Source organism: Esox lucius, chromosome 18, assembly GCF_011004845.1.
Source record: "Esox lucius isolate fEsoLuc1 chromosome 18, fEsoLuc1.pri, whole genome shotgun sequence".
In the NCBI taxonomy this organism is placed as follows: Eukaryota; Metazoa; Chordata; class Actinopteri; order Esociformes; family Esocidae; genus Esox; species Esox lucius.
The window spans coordinates 7,392,570-7,411,755 of record NC_047586.1 but is presented as its reverse complement, the minus strand read 5'-3'; positions in this window follow the sequence as shown (position 1 = coordinate 7,411,755).

The window sequence follows — 19,186 nt, the reverse complement described above, 5'->3', positions numbered from 1 at the left end:
GGATACCATGGTCCTTAAACCAGGTACTGGTAGCTTTGGCACTGTGTGCAGGTTCCAAGTCCTATTGGAAAATGAAATCTGCATCTCCATAAAGTTGGTCAGCAGCAGGAAGCATGAAGTGCTCTAAAACTTCCTGGTAGACAGCTGCGTTGACCTTGGACCTCAGAATACACAGTGGACCAACACCAGCAGATGACATGGCACCCCAAACCATCACTGACTGTGGAATCTTTACACTGGACTTCAAGCAACGTGGATTCTGTGCCTCTCCTCTCTTCCTCCAGACTCTGGGACCTTGATTTCCAAAGGAAATGCTAAATTTACTTAACTTTGGACCACTCAGCAGCAGTCCAGTACTTTTTGTCTTTGGCCCAGGCGAGATTCTTCTGAGGCTGTGTCTTATTCAAGAGTGGCTTGACACAAGGAATGCGACAGCTGAAACCCATGTCTTGCATACGTCTGTGTGTGGTGATTCTTGAAGCACTGACTCCAGCAGCTGTTCACTCTTTGTGAATCTCCCCCACATTTTTGAATGGGTTTTGTTTCACAATCCTCTCCAGGGTGCGGTTATCCCTATTGCTTGTAGACTTTTTTCTACCACATCTTTTCCTTCCCTTCGCCTCTCTATTAATGTGCTTGGACACAGAGCTCTGTGAACAGCCAGCCTCTTTAGCAATTACCTTTTGTGTCTTGCCCTCCTTGTGCACGGTGTCAATGGTCATCTTTTGGACAGCTGTCAAGTCAGCAGTCTTCCCCATGATTGTGTTGCCTACAGAACTAGACTGAGAGACCATTTAAAGGCCTTTGCAGGTGTTTTGAGTTAATTAGCTGATTAGAGTGTGGCACCAGGTGTCTTCAATATTGAACCTTTTCACAATATTCTAATTTTCTGAGATACTGAATTTGGGGTTTTCATTAGTTGTCAGTTATAATCATCACCATTAAAAGAAATAAACACTTGAAATATATCAGTCTGGGTGAAATTAATGTATACGTTATACAAGTTTCACTTTTTTAATGGAATTACTGAAATAAATCAACTTTTTGATGATATTCTAATTATATGACCAGCACCTGTAACTGTGAATCCCGCTGCATTAGAGCACCTGTTAACTAAAACGTGAACGACCAGACATGCTGCAGGGAGACCTGCGATGCACAAGGGGGCAGTAGACATTCATTAACAGAGTGGTGCAGGTGAGTTGAGTAGGGAGGAGGCATGTTGAATGTGGCAGTATTACGATGTGATGCAATACACAGTGCTAGACATAAGGCTGGTTCATGCTTGCGTTGCACGTGCCCAACCCCACAACATGGTGACAGGTCAAATAATAGAAACTACCACCTCACTGAGTATTTGAGATGAAAGCCACCACCGATGAAAAACTAAATGGATGAGACACTTAACAGAACGTCGGAGATCTTCCGGAGAGAAGTGCTCTGTTTTTATATAACAGCGGCTGACCAAGTGAGTGATGAGCTGCGCGCGTGGGCTTGAACCTGCAGGAGGCACACTGACAATCTCTTTCCTTTCCACTTCGCTGTCACAGGTCTCTATTCAGAAGTAATGCTTTCTATAGGATTAAGGTACCATTTCGAATGCTGCCAGGGCCCATTGACACGAAGAGGCTAAGTCAAAGGTTGTACCTAAAGAACACGTTGTTCTGAATAGGTGAGCTGAGGTCCATTGGGTGAAGAAAGAAACTGTCCCTAGACTCATAAGGAACTGTGGGTTGAGACAGAATGACCCCTGGCATTACTATTTTCTTTTTCTTGCCCTCCATCCAAACCTGCGAGAGTACAATGAAGGATGAAATGTAACTTTAAAGAGTGATAGCTGGAGGGGCCTGAGCTGTGAAATCCAGTCAGGATGAGCTGAAAAGGAACATGTTGAAAGGGAACACACAAAGCTATTATTTAGCAATTTGTTCTTCTGAAGGGCACACTCTAAATGCAAAGAGAGAACTTGTTTTGCATTTTAGTAATTTTCTCAAAAGAGTTTAAGCATTTTTCATGCTAAACTTTGACACAATAGCTTCCTGAAAAGATTATATCTTGCCCTCAATTAAGCATAAAAATGCCAGATGGCGGCATTTTGAGATGGATTAAAATGAGTTATTGCATATTCTGTAGAGACCTGACTATTGGATAGTATGGAGAAATGCAGGGTGAAAAAGACAAACAAACAATTATCTGAAGTTAATGATATAGTTCCTTTCACCAATGGGATTCGGTTGCTAACATTTACCAGAAATAGCTTTTCAAATAGAAGATGAACCATCACTATCAGCTATTGTTCAAAACATTCTAGCTAAAAAATTTAGTTTGGGTCTTTGCATGTCACTTCCAGTAATGCAATTTGAAACTTCAAATAAGTATTCGTTTGACGTGTCAAATAACAAAAATAATTTTACAGGATGTTATGTGCCTTCACAGTTGGCATAGCTGGCATTAGAGTTAGCTTGGTACTTGCCTGAGAACATTGAAGCTGCAGAGACTTTTGAAATCAATAGGATTCATTTTAATCAATGGGACTTTTCTCACTTGCTCCATTAAAATCATACATTAGTTAATGAAAATAGCTAAATATATAATGAACTATACAAGGAAGCTATCCAACTTTCTAGCTTTGTTGCCTTAAAGCAACATCTGATATTTTGTCAAGCCAAGCCACCGCCCGCGCATGTTTTTAACTGATTGTTGAGCTTTGTGAGCACAACACTTCTTCATTGCAAATGTAAACAGGAAACTGTATGTGCATATTAATAAAATGTAATTTAAAGAAAATTATTTTCAGAATGATTGTTGTGTTAATAGATTGTTTGTGTCATAGTGTACGGCCTATATGTCACCTTCCATAGCGGTCTTCTGTAGGTATTGTAATGGGTAGAGACACAGAGAACGGACATTGAGGAAGAGTTCAGAACCCTGGAGGGTGTTCGCTTAACATAAAAAGAAGGTTGAGGGGAAGGGGTGAGGGAGAAATCTAAGCCAGAAGTCACCCCTTTTTTGAGAAGGAGGCGCCGACTCTGGGGCAGCCTCTCGGTTGGGGTTCGGGAGGAACGGATACTGGCAGTCGTAACTTTGGTGGCCCCTGCACCTTCCACCTTCCTCCACCTTCGCTGTGCAGCCTTCTCTGGTGTCCTCTGTACTTTTGGCCTCAGCCCCGAGCTGCCCCCTGGGAGTCCCCAACTACCTCCCACGACAAGGTCCCAAGAAGAGGCAGGTGCACAGGGCCGGGGCTGGCCCAGCTGGCTGCCCCCGGAAGCTTCTAGCCTTTTCTGGTTAGGGTGTTGGTGTGACCTTTGATTCATGGAGTGCGGGCACATTTGTGCCACAGTGTGTACAGTATGTATGTACACTGAACGCATGAAAAATAGTTATATAACTATTAAGTATCAGTGAACCACTAAACCTCGCATGAGTTCGGAACTCTCAAATTACTTTTAGTTTTAGAAGGTGGAGTAGGAAATGATTTTGCATCATCAAATCAATAGAACATGGGAGTTGTGATGTGGGGAAACTAGCTTTTTTACCCTGTTCAATGCCCTTACATTTAGATTTTAGTAATTTAACAGATGCCCTTAGCCAAAGCGACTTATTTTACTGAGTGCATATAATTCTGACCAGGTCTCCCGTGGGAATCGAACCGAAAACCTCTGGCGTTGCAAGTGCCATGCTATACTAACTAACCCACAAGCATCCTTGCAGCAAATAATTAGAAAAGGAAAAACGAGTTTAAAAATAACATTTTCAGTGGGCTGCAACTAATTGAGATTTCATATTAATATTTTGGAATCAATAGAAATTGTATTTAATTAACTTGATTTATGAGAGCTAAAAGTTAAGACTTGAGTTACGTGATTGAAAAGAATTCAGAACTCCAGTGGAACAGCACCACCCTACCAGCTCTGCAAATATTTTTAAATATTTTTTAAATAAGACAATTTCATTATTTAAAACCATTCTAAGTATTACACGAGGATCCAGTCAAAGTTCCATTACAACGCTGACTCATATTAAGTTATATGTGAGTTGAATTTCCAACAACCAAACACAAATAGAGAATATGAAGTTAGAACGGTATCATTTAATGTTGAATGAACAGCATCAGATAAAGCCTTTCCTCATTTCCTGAATGTGAAGAGAAACTGAATTTCTCTCTAGCTGTTATGTATCTTAAAGGGATTGAGAGTTTCATATTCCCTGTCAGATTTACAAGTTCTATTCCGTCCAATGATATGGTTCACCCCCGATGTCACTCAGACGTTTTTCTCCTAACCCTGATGCTTCTTTCCTTGAGTCAGCACAGAGAGGAAGCCGATATGGTTCATTTTAGATCAGAGACCCCTTCTGTTTACTGCAGCTAGCAATTGGAACGAGATGTGAAAAGTATTTAGGGAGGATAGTTTCACCGTACACTCAAGAGTCAATCACCAACCCTGTGCAACTGCTTTACACAAAGCGCTTCCGTTCCACCTCTGCTACTTTGTACTTTGTGTAGCGGTCTGTGTCTGAATATGTTGGTGCCATGTTGTGTCGTCATGCTGTCTGGATAAGACAGCTCTCTCCATTTCATGTTTTGTGCTTTTGCTGTGCTCAAGATTGTTAGCTGTTGTAGTATTTGTGTTGTTGCTTAGCTTTTTTGTGTATTCTCCGCTTTTTTTGTAATTGCAAATAAAAATTCGTTCTTAGTACGTTAGCCTGTTGAAAAAAATTATATAAAACCAAAGCGACAGACAGACAGACAGAATTACAGACGTAATTTATAAATAAGGTCTATGAACACAGCAATGTGCAGAGAAAGTGAAGGGGTCTGAATACTTTCAAAAGGCTGTGTATGAACCCCTGAATCCTCTGTCCTCTTCCATGCTTTCTCTAAATTAAACTGTGAACTGGTAACTAGAAACTCATTGAAAACACCAACACTGGACTGATTGGATTGTATCTTTTCTTTGTAAGCCAGGTATTTTTCAGACTCTGTAGTCACAAACAAGATATCCTTATCACCCTGTATTGTATCACCCCATACCTTGCTCACGTATACACGCGCGCACACACACACACACACACACACACACACACAGATCAAACTCTTCCCTCTGAGCCACTGACCATACTTTTTAGTGGGTGACATTGAAAGATCTGCTAGCTATACCGCCACAGAGACCCCAGTCTGGAGTGGTAGAAAAAAAATCAGAGGTCATACTACTTTCACATGAGATTTGCCTGTAAACACAATTGTGTGCAGTGTGTATATATTTCAACCACTTTTGAACTTCTCCCCATTTAATACTATTTCGCAGGTGTACCACTTTGATATATATCAGTGGATAACTACCAGATATTAAGGGGTTAGGGGGCTGTTAAATCACAGGGGCTGTTTGTAATATCCCCAGGATATAAAAGTTATCTGCTTTGCATTTTCATCTATTTTAAATTAATTTAGAGGCAGCACAAACACCCAGTGTTTTGACTAGGTATTTTTCAAGGATGTGCGGTTCATGTTAGGAATTTGTTAAACATTGGAAGCTCCATGCCCACAGACCCGATACATACCTACCTGTATTCTGGTTAGAGTGCCTATGAAACCTCAGGAATGACAACCAGGTCTTTAAGTGGTTTTTATTTTCCCCCTGGTTTTCTCCACACCCCATTTCTGATCGATGAACAAACAGTTTTAAAATTGCGAAACACTGGGATTTCTATTCACATGTGAAAAGGGGAATTATCTCCTCCTCTGCTCATTGAACTGTTTTTTTTTTTTTTTAGATGACTGAAAGAGTGAGTCCATCTGGCGGGTGATGGACAGAGCCATCAAAAGACCACTACAATCAAACCCTCTTTGTCTACATCAGCCAAGCCTGAGGAGTCCAGATAGCCACTCCACCTTGCCCACTGCATGATTCACCATAGTGCTGTTTGTTGGATTTCCCTCTTTTTTATGTGATGTTGGCTGTGTGTCGCCGATTCAATAATAAAGGGCTTGCACGGCAGAATGATTGTATGTATGTATGTTCTTATAGAGGAAGTGGGTGTACATCAACGCTGAATCAAGCACGTAATATTCATGCAAATGTTTCTCTTAAACACTGGGGCTTCATCTATCACTCTGATGTGTGAAAAGTTATTAATTTGTTGAGAAGCATTAAGAGAAAAACATACAAATACAAAATACAACAAAAGAATACACGGCAACTGTTATCAACATATTTGTCAAATGGGGCTGTCGTTGTCCTGTTTGACCTACATGAGATCTCTTTAAAGATTTCCAGAAAGTAAAAAAAGCAATGCCAACAGTAAGTGGAACATTTTAGCATTCCTCAAAGTCAGGGTCACGATATCCTTGTCTCCTGCAGCGCTACAATATGGTTGTGGTTTTGATTCCCATGGGGAGCAGTACAATTGTTATGCTATTATTACTGTCAGTTGCACTGGTTAAAAACAATATATAAATGTGAAAAAGGTCCAGAGAAGGAACGGTGTTGTGTAACCCCAAACTCAATCCGTATAATTTGACCTTTTAGTCACTGCATTCTAATATAATCCCTCTTGAGTGGACTTCAAAACGACTCCCTCACTTTTCACAGCGGCCATTGAGCCCCATCTCAGGGCCAGCGACTGACCTATGTGAAGGCAAGGAGATGAAGTCCCGATTTCAGAGTTCAGACGGCTGAGCTCATCAGAGGCGCTAGCTGCCCTCCCAGGGCTGGGTGCAGACGATGGCGCTGCTTCCTCTCTTTTGGCTGGATGTGACTGGAATACCAACCACCTGTTTCAATAAAGACGGCCCCCAGGATTTGGTTTGCCCCTCTGATCCCGTCTCCCTCGCTCATGAATCTTTGAAGTGCTCCTATTGCCAAAGTAAACCCAACACAAGTCAGATCAATCTCGCCACGCTTGTAATGGTGCCAATTAATCAAGGACGTAATTCTTCTTTCGTTTGATGTTGGCAAGTGACAACCACTCACACACTGTGTCCTTATTCTGCATACAGGATGGTGAGGCGGTAAACCTATTGAACCCCTCACACACTGTGTCCTTATTCTGCATACAGGATGGTGAGGCGGTAAACCTATTGAACCCCTCACACACTGTGTCCTTATTCTGCATACAGGATGGTGAGGCGGTAAACCTATTGAACCCCTCACACACTGTGTCCTTATTCTGCATACAGGATGGTGAGGCGGAAAACCTATTGAACCCCTCACACACTGTGTCCTTATTCTGCATACAGGATGGTGAGGCGGTAAACCTATTGAACCCCTCACACACTGTGTCCTTATTCTGCATACAGGATGGTGAGGTGGTAAACCTATTGAACCCCTCACACACTGTGTCCTTATTCTGCATACAGGATGGTGAGGCGGTAAACCTATTGAACCCCTCACACACTGTCCTTATTCTGCATATAAGATGGTGAGGCGGTAAACCTATTCTGCATGGCCGTCCTCCATGCAGATGATGCCAGGCCAATAGGAGCAGCTCGTGTGGGGCTACTGACCAAAGCCGGTGTGGTTTAAGCGGGTCAAGAACACGAGTTAACAGTGACACAGCTGCACTGCAGCGCTGTACAACCCGGGAGGCCCATTATTTTGAGGTTTGAAGTGAGATATACATTGTTTGAGTAATTTCAACCCAGAATGTCCAAGGTGTCAGGAGTCACTTAACTTAGATCTAGGGATTCAACTAGGAACGAGTAAGTAGTGGAAAATAGTCCCTCAGTCTGGTCAATCCAATCAACATGAAATCTATCACATGGAGCTAACCAACTGCTCACATTCAGATGATCCACGGCATGTCAGTTACTCAATGCATTAATGTTGAATTTAAGAAAAGACACAGAGTGGGTCACAGATAGTCCTCAGCCTAGAGTACATGGGTTAAATCTGTTATGATCGATGGGATGTAACGATTCCTTGACAACTCAAACTAAAATCTCCCACTTCACTATGGTTCACAAATTATTACCTGCAGAATATCAGTCTGAGCCTCCTTCTGAGGCAGTTGTTTAGGAGACGTAAATGAAATGAGGGGTGTTGTAGAATACAAAGTTATCATTGAAGGAATCGTCCCTAACCAGTCAGAGTACTATGTACTCAATCACAAGTGTTCTGGGCCGGGCCTTGCCAAACTCCATGGGTGTCTGATACCAATCAGATGGTAGGTTGCACAATATGTTTGTTTTTGTGGACTTCTGGATACAGCCATGGGTTTGGATGCACAGGCAAATAACCCTGAATGGCAAATGAGGTATATCTATCCTGTAAACATTCAGGGGTATTCAGATCTTACCTTACGAGGTCCGGAGCCTGCTGGTTTTCTGTTCGACCTCATCATTAATGGTGTCCAAGGTCTAGTGCCTGATTTTAGGGGTTGCAATGAAAAAATGCAACCTTCAAGGACCACATTGGAATACCAGACAAGAGAGTAGGGTATAACAGTCTCAAACTACTTGTGTCCTAAAACAGTGCTGTTCCTCTGTCTTGAGCAGAGCCCCTGGGGGCAGGCTTGTCTCACCACTCAGGGGCATTGACCGCACTGGAGGCCACTCGTTGTGACTTGGCGATAGTGTGACAGATCCCGTTGCCATTCCAACATTTCAAGTGCACTACATCTGACCTGGGCCCTAGAGCACTCTGTAGTGTCTGTCATTATGGGCCATTTAGGACTCAGGCCCAGAGAACATAGAGGGTAATTGCCTCCAGTTGTATTGATGGGGCTGGGACGTGACAGGCCGAGCCTCATCAAAGCTGACGCCTGGGCTACGCTCTGATTGAATGCAATTTCCTGGGCCCTGCTCCTAGCTCCATGCGGCAGATTCTTCCCTCCGTCGGCTACGCCTCAGTGGCCATCTGTGTCGAACCACCTCAGTCCACATCTCCTGGAGGGAAACGATTCAATCCCCAAATAAGACGCCCCGTCCGCTTTACATTCTATTCAATAGAGAGCAACTCTGCTACAGCTTGAGCTCTTACCACTTTGAGGTGGTAAACTTTTTTCTTTATTTTATTTTAATGTTGTCCATGCATTAGAGGCCCCATGGGAAAACCTGAGAATATTAGTTTTCATTTGGCCATTGCTTGAGAAAGAGGTGAAATAAGGACACATCCCCTCAGGCTATCTATCAAAGCGATTCTTGTTTTCCTTAAAAACGTAAGAGGGTTGTTAACTTTCTTCTGTATTTATGTTCTAGTCCCTCTTTCATTCACTTTTCGGCACTCTGCTGGACAAAGAGCCCTTAAGTAAGCATTTCACAGGTAGTCTACCCCTGTTGCTTACTTTTGTGATTACCTTTGATTGTAGGTTATTCACAATGCAATACTAGTTTCCTCACTCCTCAGCAATTAGGAATCATTGTGATGAAGTGGGTTCTTCATCTCTGCTAGGCAGTCGAAAATTTGCGTTTGTGGGACAGGCTTTCCTGTTGTTTTAATGGTAACCTGTAAGAATTAATATGGCCAAGTCTTAGTATCGCAGAAACAAAGACATTTATGACGAGTTGTTATGCAGAGCTGTTCAAGGAACTCTACAGGAAGGAGGTGTTTAGTCGATCTACTGTAAGCAAGAGAGCTGCTCCTCTGACTTTTTGGCCTTAATGGAGAAATTAACCATGCGAATGAATGATAACAGCCTTCTGAGCCTGCCGGTAGGCTAGCAGGCCCCTTCTGACCCATATCTATGAGGCTGATTACCACTGATAACGCCCATTCAATCCAATGATAACATTTGAATCGCCTGCCCCAGCAGCTTGTGCTACCTCTGAAAACGTTACCAGCTACTCTGAGAGCATCTGATTGTCATGGTGGTGGCACCGGGAAACTAATCACTCCCAAGCAGTGGTTTTCTCTCTTCCCTTTTGCTCAACTGTCCGTCTCCTCTTTTGAATTCCACGCTGTCACTGTCATTTGTCCACCGGAGCCTAACGTTGTTTTTACATATCGCCCACCACGGACCCTTGGAGAGATCCTTAATGAGCAGGACACATTGATAAGCGCAAATCCTGGCGACAGCTAGCCACTCAGTAGTGGGCGCCCACAACGTCCTGACATCTGCCAGCGATCCCTTTCGTCCCACCTCTTTCATTTACCTCAACTAAATGTATTATTCCCAGGAATCATCCCCCGTCTGGCAGAAGTCCTATGTGGTGCACTAAGACATGGTCTCAGGGTCTGCAGCACTTGTGTTGGGACGTTTGTTTCCCAGGAGGCTATTGGAGAGTAATACCGCTAAAGATTGCTTGGAGGGGAGCCGTTCATTCGCCGCTTCAGAATGACGGCACACCCGAATGTTGGCTTCATGCAGGAAGTCATGTCTTGGCCCATTTTTTTTCTTTTCAGATCCCCAGTTTTGGGTTCATTAATGGTCCTGTGTCCGGCGCAAGCTTTACATACACGCATGGACCAGACCCTAGGGTTCTGGCTATGAGACCAACTCCTTGTGTTCTTTGCCAACAGGCTCAGGCTAGGGTGCTTTCTAAGCATTGACCGTGTAGTTGATTTGTGGAGGATGTCACCTTGGCATACAGCATCAAGGGGTCAAATAATAGTGTTAGCTCACTCCCCTGGGGGTGAGGCAACATCGTGGGCCCTGCATAAAGAATTAACTGTAGGCGATAATTGTATCACGGCTCCCAGTCCCATTCAGTCCGCCTTGGTATGTGTTTGTGTGACACCCTAATGGGTCATTCCAAAATGTCTGTTTTATGGCTATAGCCCTGGTTCCCTGAAGGAGGGAATAATGCCCAGCAACTCAATGGCCCGTGCTTTCAAGGCTTGAAGAGTAGTGGACCTTTGTAACGCCTAGATGTTTCGCTAATATTGAGGGAGAGGTTGTTATCCTGGCACCGCGATGCCAGTTAGCATACCTCCTCCCTATAGGCTGACTCCTCGTTGTTGATTGTCAGGCCTAAACCTTGGAGGTGTCTGTATCCAGCTGGAAAGGATGTTGTCCACACCCACAGTGCTGTGAGCTTGTTGATGAGTTCTGAGGGAACAGCAGTGTTGAATGCTGAACTGAAGTCAATGAACAGCATTCTCCAATTGGTGTTCCTCTCCTCTAGGTCTGTTGCTGCCGTATGAATAAGCGATGGAAATTACGTCCTCTGTGGATTTGTCGTGGCGGTTGGCAAAATCGGAGCGGGCCATGTAAAGCCCCTTGAAGCACCTCATGATGATTGGCGTGTGTGTGGGATACCTTGGGCTCCGGTAATGATGGGAACTACAGCCCGTGACAGGGACATGTTGAAGATGCCCGTAAAGACGCCAACTGGCGTGTTGCACCCGCTCTGAAGACTCAACCAGGGACGCCATCTGGAGTGGCGGCTTTGTAAGCGTTCAGTAGTGTCCTTCCTGTCAGACTCGGAGGCAGAGATCATCTGGTCGTCTGGAGCAGCAAGAGATTTCCTGGTTGGCCCAGTCACCCCGAGTAAACCTCCACAGACGGATGAGACAGGGAAGTTTTAAGCTTTGGCAGATTTTCTGCTCTGGCCATTGAATCTTATGCTGATGCCGTGAAGCCTCATGTAGTAATATATCAATATAAAACTGACCTTTCACTACAGTCAGTCCTGCTCTGGAACACGAGAAACCCCGGTTCACGCAACGGACAGACCCAGGGATTCATGCCATAGGTCATCTGTACATGTAGAAGGAGCCTTTGCCTTCTTTGATTTGCAGAGAGAAACCTATTTGTACAGTTTTTATATAAACATGTGCCCTACAATGTTGCCATGAAATCAATTAGCTCTTACTCTCGTTTCTTGATTTGAATGTTGATTTAATCCATACTTTAGCCTGGTACACTCATTATGATTTAATAGGCGAAACTAGAAGGGTTACAAGGGAGACTGGGAAGGGAAATTTGATTGGGAGAACGGATTTGAAAATATCAAGATAATTTTGCATATTGCTTCAGTTTTGCTGCGGAAGGGACCATTGACCAAGACTTTTGGTCTTAGCATAGGACCAAAAGGTCTGTGGACCAAAAGGTCAGATGAAGCATAGGCTTCATCTGGGTCCGTAGAACTGGCCCTTACTGCTCAGATAAATGTCTTTAAACAATTTTCTCATGTGGCAAAAACACTTTGGCACAATACTGATCTTATCAGTGGAACAATGTTCGTTAGCACTTGTGAAATATATACAAAACGTGCTGTAATTTTTAAGTGATTCTTCCTTTATGGTTGGAAAAACACTCAAATTAAAGCTGACAGTCTGCACTTTAATAACCCAATAGTCACTGTAATCATTTAAAATACAAGTGCTGGAATACAGAACCAAAAAAGCAGAGAAATTGGTACTGAGGTCCACCAAAAACTGTCCAAAATAAACGGATGTCTGATCACCTTGAACAAAGAACTGTGTTCATTACTCAAATAGATAATTCCAGTGATTTTTCGAACAAGAAGACATGCTTATCCCCAGAGTGATGACAAGAATGGACTGAGCGGCAGTAGCAGAGATCTGTTCATTCTGCCGGGAGCTGGCATACGACACACCCCCAGTCTTCTGTATGTGATATACTGTTGTGTAGTGACTGAGGTTGATAGAAGAGCAAGAGAATGACAAGTAGTCTGTCGCTATTATATGGCTAAATGTACTTTATACTGGAGGTATAACAATACATTTAGCCACATAGCAGATGTCTGAACACTGATAAGTGGTTGGTCAGGCTCCTGTATGCATACTCCTTGTTCCAAGCCCACAACCCTTTCCCTGTTTGTCTTTTGGTACGTGCAAATGCAAATTGAATCGTTATGTAAATGATTGCGTAAAAATGAGGCACATTTCTCTCAATGTGTACTCTTTTTTCATAGTTTTAAATGGCTGTTAGAGCCACCATAACAAGGCCAATTACTGGATAGCAAATGAGCACAATTTCAAATGGACTTAAAAATGTGTGATGAATCTGCCGGGAGTTCTTATCTAAACATGACTTACTCTGTTAATCATGATGTCCTCCACAGGGAAATAGTTAAGTTTTTTTGGAATGAAATGAACTACAGATTGCAAGGCTGATTATTTTGTGAAGATTATAAGACAAGCAACGGATATATTTTATATATTACATGCAGACACAAACATTTGCAATTGAACATGTTTAATTCTAACAAACTGTAGAAAAAATATATTCTTAATCCACATTTCTACATGTTCTCCTGTTTAGAACATCATACATTTATTAACAAGCATTAAAATACTTGGGAAAAAACTAACAAAGGCACATTTCTGAGGTTGATTTGAACCACAAAATGGGAATTTGGTTAAATACATTTGAACAAAACTGTAAATTTTGAACTTTCGCATGCATTTACAAGAGTATGTACCACCATTATTAAATATTCTCTGGATAATTTGAATTTGAAAATGAATAAATATGGTGCTACCAACATTAAATGTTATATTCTTTCTCCATGTGTCATGATATGTTATTAAAGCCTAGGCTCTAATGCAGGGCTGCCCAACCCTGTTCCTGGAGATCTACTGAGGTGTTCTCTTCAATCCCATTTGTGACTAACCTAATTTAGCTTTTCATCCTGCTAATTATTAGAATCAAGTGTGCTAAATTAGAGTTGGAGAGAAAACCTACAGGACAGTAGATCTCCAGGAATAGTGGAACTCTAGCAGAGTTTTTGAATGTGGTTCATCGTAGGAACAGGGAGACACAGAATACACTGTAAACCAGTGAGGAGAGTAGGCCAAACAGGAAGACACAGAATACACTGTAAACCAGTGAGGAGAGTAGGCCAAACAGGGAGACACAGAATACACTGTAAACCAGTGAGGAGAGTAGGCCAAACAGGGAGACACAGAATACACTGTAAACCAGTGAGGAGAGTAGGCCAAACAGGGAGACACAGAATACACTGTAAACCAGTGAGGAGAGTAGGCCAAACAGGGAGACACAGAATACACTGTAAACCAGTGAGGAGAGTAGGCCAAACAGGGAGACACAGAATACACTGTAAACCAGTGAGGAGAGTAGGCCAAACAGGGAGACACAGAATACACTGTAAACCAGTGAGGAGAGTAGGCCAAACAGGAAGACACAGAATACACTGTAAACCAGTGAGGAGAGTAGGCCAAACAGGGAGACACAGAATACACTGTAAACCAGTGAGGAGAGTAGGCCAAACAGGGAGACACAGAATACACTGTAAACCAGTGAGGAGAGTAGGCCAAACAGGGAGACACAGAATACACTGTAAACCAGTGAGGAGAGTAGGCCAAACAGGGAGACACAGAATACACTGTAAACCAGTGAGGAGAGTAGGTCAAACAGGAAGACACAGAATACACTGTAAACCAGTGAGGAGAGTAGGCCAAACATGGAGACACAGAATACACTGTAAACCAGTGAGGAGAGTAGGTCAAACATGGAGACACAGAATACACTGTAAACCAGTGAGGAGAGTAGGTCAAACATGGAGACACAGAATACACTGTAAACTAGTGAGGAGAGTAGGTCAAACATGGAGACACAGAATACACTGTAAACCAGTGAGGAGAGAAGGCCAAACAGGGACTTTGGAGAGCTGCATTATAGAATGTGATAAAGACATGGACGTCCAACTGTGGCTCTTTCACAGTTAGTGGCAGCAGCCGGTGCTCTTTCGAAGTGTGTGTGTGTGTGTGCCTGCCTATTTTGAGTGGTTGGGGTACAAAGCTGCGATTTAGATGTGCCGTAAAGGGGACTACAAGGATTTGAGGATTGGAAACACCAAATTTAACACCTGCTCCCCATTTACACCCGAGACCTTGTAACACAAATGAGTCACATGACACCGGGGAGGGAAAATGGCTAATTGGGCCCAATTTTCACTTAGGGGTGTACTCACTTTTGTTGCCAGCGGTTTAGACATTAATGGCTGTGTGTTGTGTTATTTTGAGGGGACAGCAAATTTACACTTATACAAGCTGTACACTCACAACTTTACATTGTCGCAAAGTGTCATTTCTTCAGTGTTGTCACATGAACAGATATAATCAAATATTTTTCAGAAATGTGAGCGGTGTGTTCTCTTTTGTGAGATACTTTATTAGCCAACGGGACATCAACAGCGTGCATACAATGTATAGGTAACCTACAGATTTACAGTTCTAGTAAATGCAATGCAATTTAGATGGTCCCGGGAAGGGTTGCAGGTATGTTTCCCACGTGGGGTCAATACAAAAAAGTCTGAAAATGTAATGCACTCACTGCAGTAAGTCTGCTATATGACTTAACAGTGTAAATGTTAGCGATGTAAGCAGAGTTCTCAGGGCAGTACAGTGTTGGTCTCAGGTAACATTTCGGAGGAGGCTTGGAGCGGTGAGCATTGACATATTAATCTCCGCGGGACAGATGGCCGGTTCCTGACGGCCACATCACAGGGAAACAAACGGTTCAGGTGGCAGGATGTTTTTGGCCATGATTGACCTTCACTGCCAGCCCGTCCGCTGCCTGCCGGAGGAGTCTTTTCATAACAGTGGGTGAACAGGGTGCACACGCGTCCCAAATGCCATGTTTACCACGTAGTGCCCTACAGCGCAATCCTTTTCACCTGACCACTGTCCAAACTTTGTGCACCATGCAGCGAATAGCTTGCTTTTAGGGATTAGCCAACTGTATGCATAAATGAGTTCCCTAAACAGCCCCAACACATTATGATTTAAATTCTGAGCTTCTGAAACACCTCAAAGTAACAATGGGAATTGAGCATCATATATCCTCTATAATTCCGCTTGGAAATTACTAGATGGCGGGTGTGTTCCTTTGAGGAAAATGGATTGGCACTGGATATCACTCCACCCACACACACACAGAGAACTGCAAAAACAAAACACTTTGTTACAAAAATATCCCAACGTTACCATGGTTTTATGAGGACACCAAGCTAGGATGAAAAAGAAAACACACAGCAGGGTGAGTGGCTCTTGTCTCCGTTCTCAGAATGTCTCATCGTAAATTATTGTGATCCTCTAACAGTAGCCCTTGCTCATTTGTAGTGCAGGAGGCGGCAGGCGAAATAAAGAGGAAGCCACTTGTAAATAAAAGGTGTGTGTGTGTGTGTGTGTGTGTGTGTATGTGTGTATGCATGTGTGGGTGGGTGTTCATACTGCTAAGCTGATATACAGTACGTAACTCGTATACAAGCCCACCTGTCCTCAGCCTGTTCACCATAAAGCACCACTGTAGTTAGCCCACGAATGAAACATTTTCATTACTAATTAATTTGATTACAGCCTAATCAGATTGGCCTGGCGACAGCTCTGCAATTCGCTTCCATGGCACGTTGCTTTACCCGCCTGATTTGTGTATCAGTCCCTGTATGTTTTTATGAGTTTAATTTAAAAAAAACAAAAAAAAAACACATTGCCAGCGGAACAGAGCATCGCTATTCAGAAGACAGCTGTGATGCATCGCTGAGCAGTGCCTACGAGACCATTAAATGTGATTGTCTGATGCCATCATCGCCTCCAAATCAAATATGGACGTCAATGTTTGCGTGTTCACATTCTATTTTGTGACTGAAGTGGCCCGCTGCCCGATTGTGAGGCTGATCAGCTGGACAAACCGGTGCAGAACAGCCAGGTCTGCACGATAAACTACACACGGCGTGGAATCCATGTCTGGTTTTGATTTGGCGAGGAGAAAAGGTGGTGCCGTCCAATAGTGGGATTCCATACTTTCTCAGGCACTACTCTAAGATGCTCCTGGCTGCACCAGAACAATCTGTCAATAGTAGACCATTCGATGCAGCAGGGTACAAGCTGCTTAAACATGTATATTCATTGTAATAATGTGCATAGTTATTGCCGTACAGATTTCATTTTCTATGCAGAACACTACACAAAACGTCATTGTTTAAATATCAACAGGCACTTTAGGACTGCATATGTGAGCTTTGTAGAGCTTTGCTACAATCTACTGGGAAGGTAGGAACAGCTCCCAAGATGCATTGTTGCGCTCGTCATCCCAGTTTGCATGCTAAGAGGCTATGTGTAAGTCGATGACGCAATAAAGACCTGTGTGGCCGATGTGAATTCTTATTCTTTACCAAGGACATGAGACACTTCTCTGTGCCTTGATGTGTCCTGGTCAAAAGAAGAGTACTAAATAGGGAATAGAGTGCAATTTGAGACACCGGCAACCTGCGCCCTGTGAGTCATTGTGGATTCACTCAACCGTTTCAAGTAGAAAATGCTTTACTAGTCACCCTGCCACTCTGATGCTACAGGTAAAACAGCTGCATCGAAAAATCAAAGATCATATGCAGCCTTCTTTGCAAGGAAATGTGTTGTATATACAGAGGCCTTGGAAAGTATTCAAACCCCTTCACTTCCTCCACATTACACTGTGTTATAGACTTGACAAAGAGAAAACAAGTTTTTAGAAATGTGTGCCATTTTATTGAAAATTTTAAAATTAAAAATCTCATGCAGTATAGAGAATGTTAGCTAGATGCATCCTGTGTCAACCATTTCAACCAACTTTGATCAACATCTTCTGGCCACGTTAATGGCTGGTTTGCCAGTTTCCTGGGATACAAAATGAGAAAATCAGCTACACCACATAACAAATTGATCCAATTTAGTTCTTATTTTTACTTATAGAGATACCTTACACAATATAATAAATTGTCCCTGAGTGTCTTTAAACTGCTCCTGTGTGATTAGGGTCACTCTCTTGTATCTATCGGCGCAGCTGGCAAGAAGAGGGGGATAGACTTTCCTCCAATGTCTTAGGCTTATGTGCTTATCCGTCGTGATGTCCTGAACGAGCCATCTTTTCTCAAGTTAGCACATAGTCATCAGGTTCAGAAGTTGCACTCAACGTGTCCAGCTTTCCAGTGAGTTGGGACTGTGTCCGGACCACCTCAAAAAGCCCCTCGAAATTTGGCCTGACCAGAGTATATGTGTAGGCGCCACTGCTTTCCCATCTCCAGCAACTGTCCTCTGGTATTAACTTCAGCTATGTGGTGTCCAGTGCCCTCTATGTATTACTTTCGCCATTATATATTTATCTTCCATCTATATTTATCTTCCCATTTCTTCATACACACTCATTAAGTTAGCCACATTTTTATTCCATTATTTATATGTCTATCACCAATTCTTTAGCCAATTGGTCTTGGATGTTTTTTAGGGGATCAGACCTGCTCCTGTGGCAGGTGGCACATTCCTGGAGCTACCCCCTTACAGGTAAATGGCTTTATTTGTGTTTTTTCAATCAGATTGGCTGTAGGGCAGTAAAAGGATTCCCGCCCATTTTGACAGAACCTTCAGGAGTTGTCTCCAATAATGATTTATAGACAAATTATACTTTTAATAAAAATACAAAGTTACTAGGATTGTATGTTATTTACACATAAGCATATCCATGTTTACATAAAATCATTCTAACACCATTAACACATTTATTTGATTTCATTAAAGGATTACTTTATATCAGTGGTGCACACTAAGAAGCAATGCAACAAAGCATGACATGTTGCCTTGCTTGTTTTGTGAAACTGTGTTTTAGAATATGAGCTGGAGGGGCGATCCATTCCACCACTGGTGTACACAGCATGGTGCCTTGTCTGAAACTGGTTCTGGTTTACTGCAATGTGTACTGACCTTTGGTCACTTGTCTGATGAGGTACAGTGGATATAAAAAGTCTGCATACCCCTGTTAAAATGCCAGATTTTTGTGATGTGAATTAAGACAGAAGGAAACAGACATTCTTTTAGTTTCTAACCACAGACCATCCCTCTCCTTCCACCTCCCCCAAAACCACAGTATAAAATAAAATGCCAATATAGGCAAGCAAGAACAAAACACAACCTACATCCTTATCAGTCACCAGCATATCTGTCAATTACAGTTTCCTTAGAGACTTATTCAAATAGTCTCATGGCTGTAATTGCTGTCAAAGGTGCCTCTTTCAAATATTGATTAATGGGAGAGAATACTTGCAATGCAATCAGTTATTTTGTGTTCTGTATTTGTAATTAATTTAGAACAATATGTAGATTTTATTTACCACTTTGACATTATGGACTTTTTTGTCAATGTCAGTGTCAACTTTATTTATAAAGCACATTTAAAACAACTGTAGTTGACCTGTACAGGACAAAATATCAAAGTATACAAAATATATGAAATGTACAGGTAAAAAATTACGTAGATACACATAACAAGACACAGACAAAATAGCAGC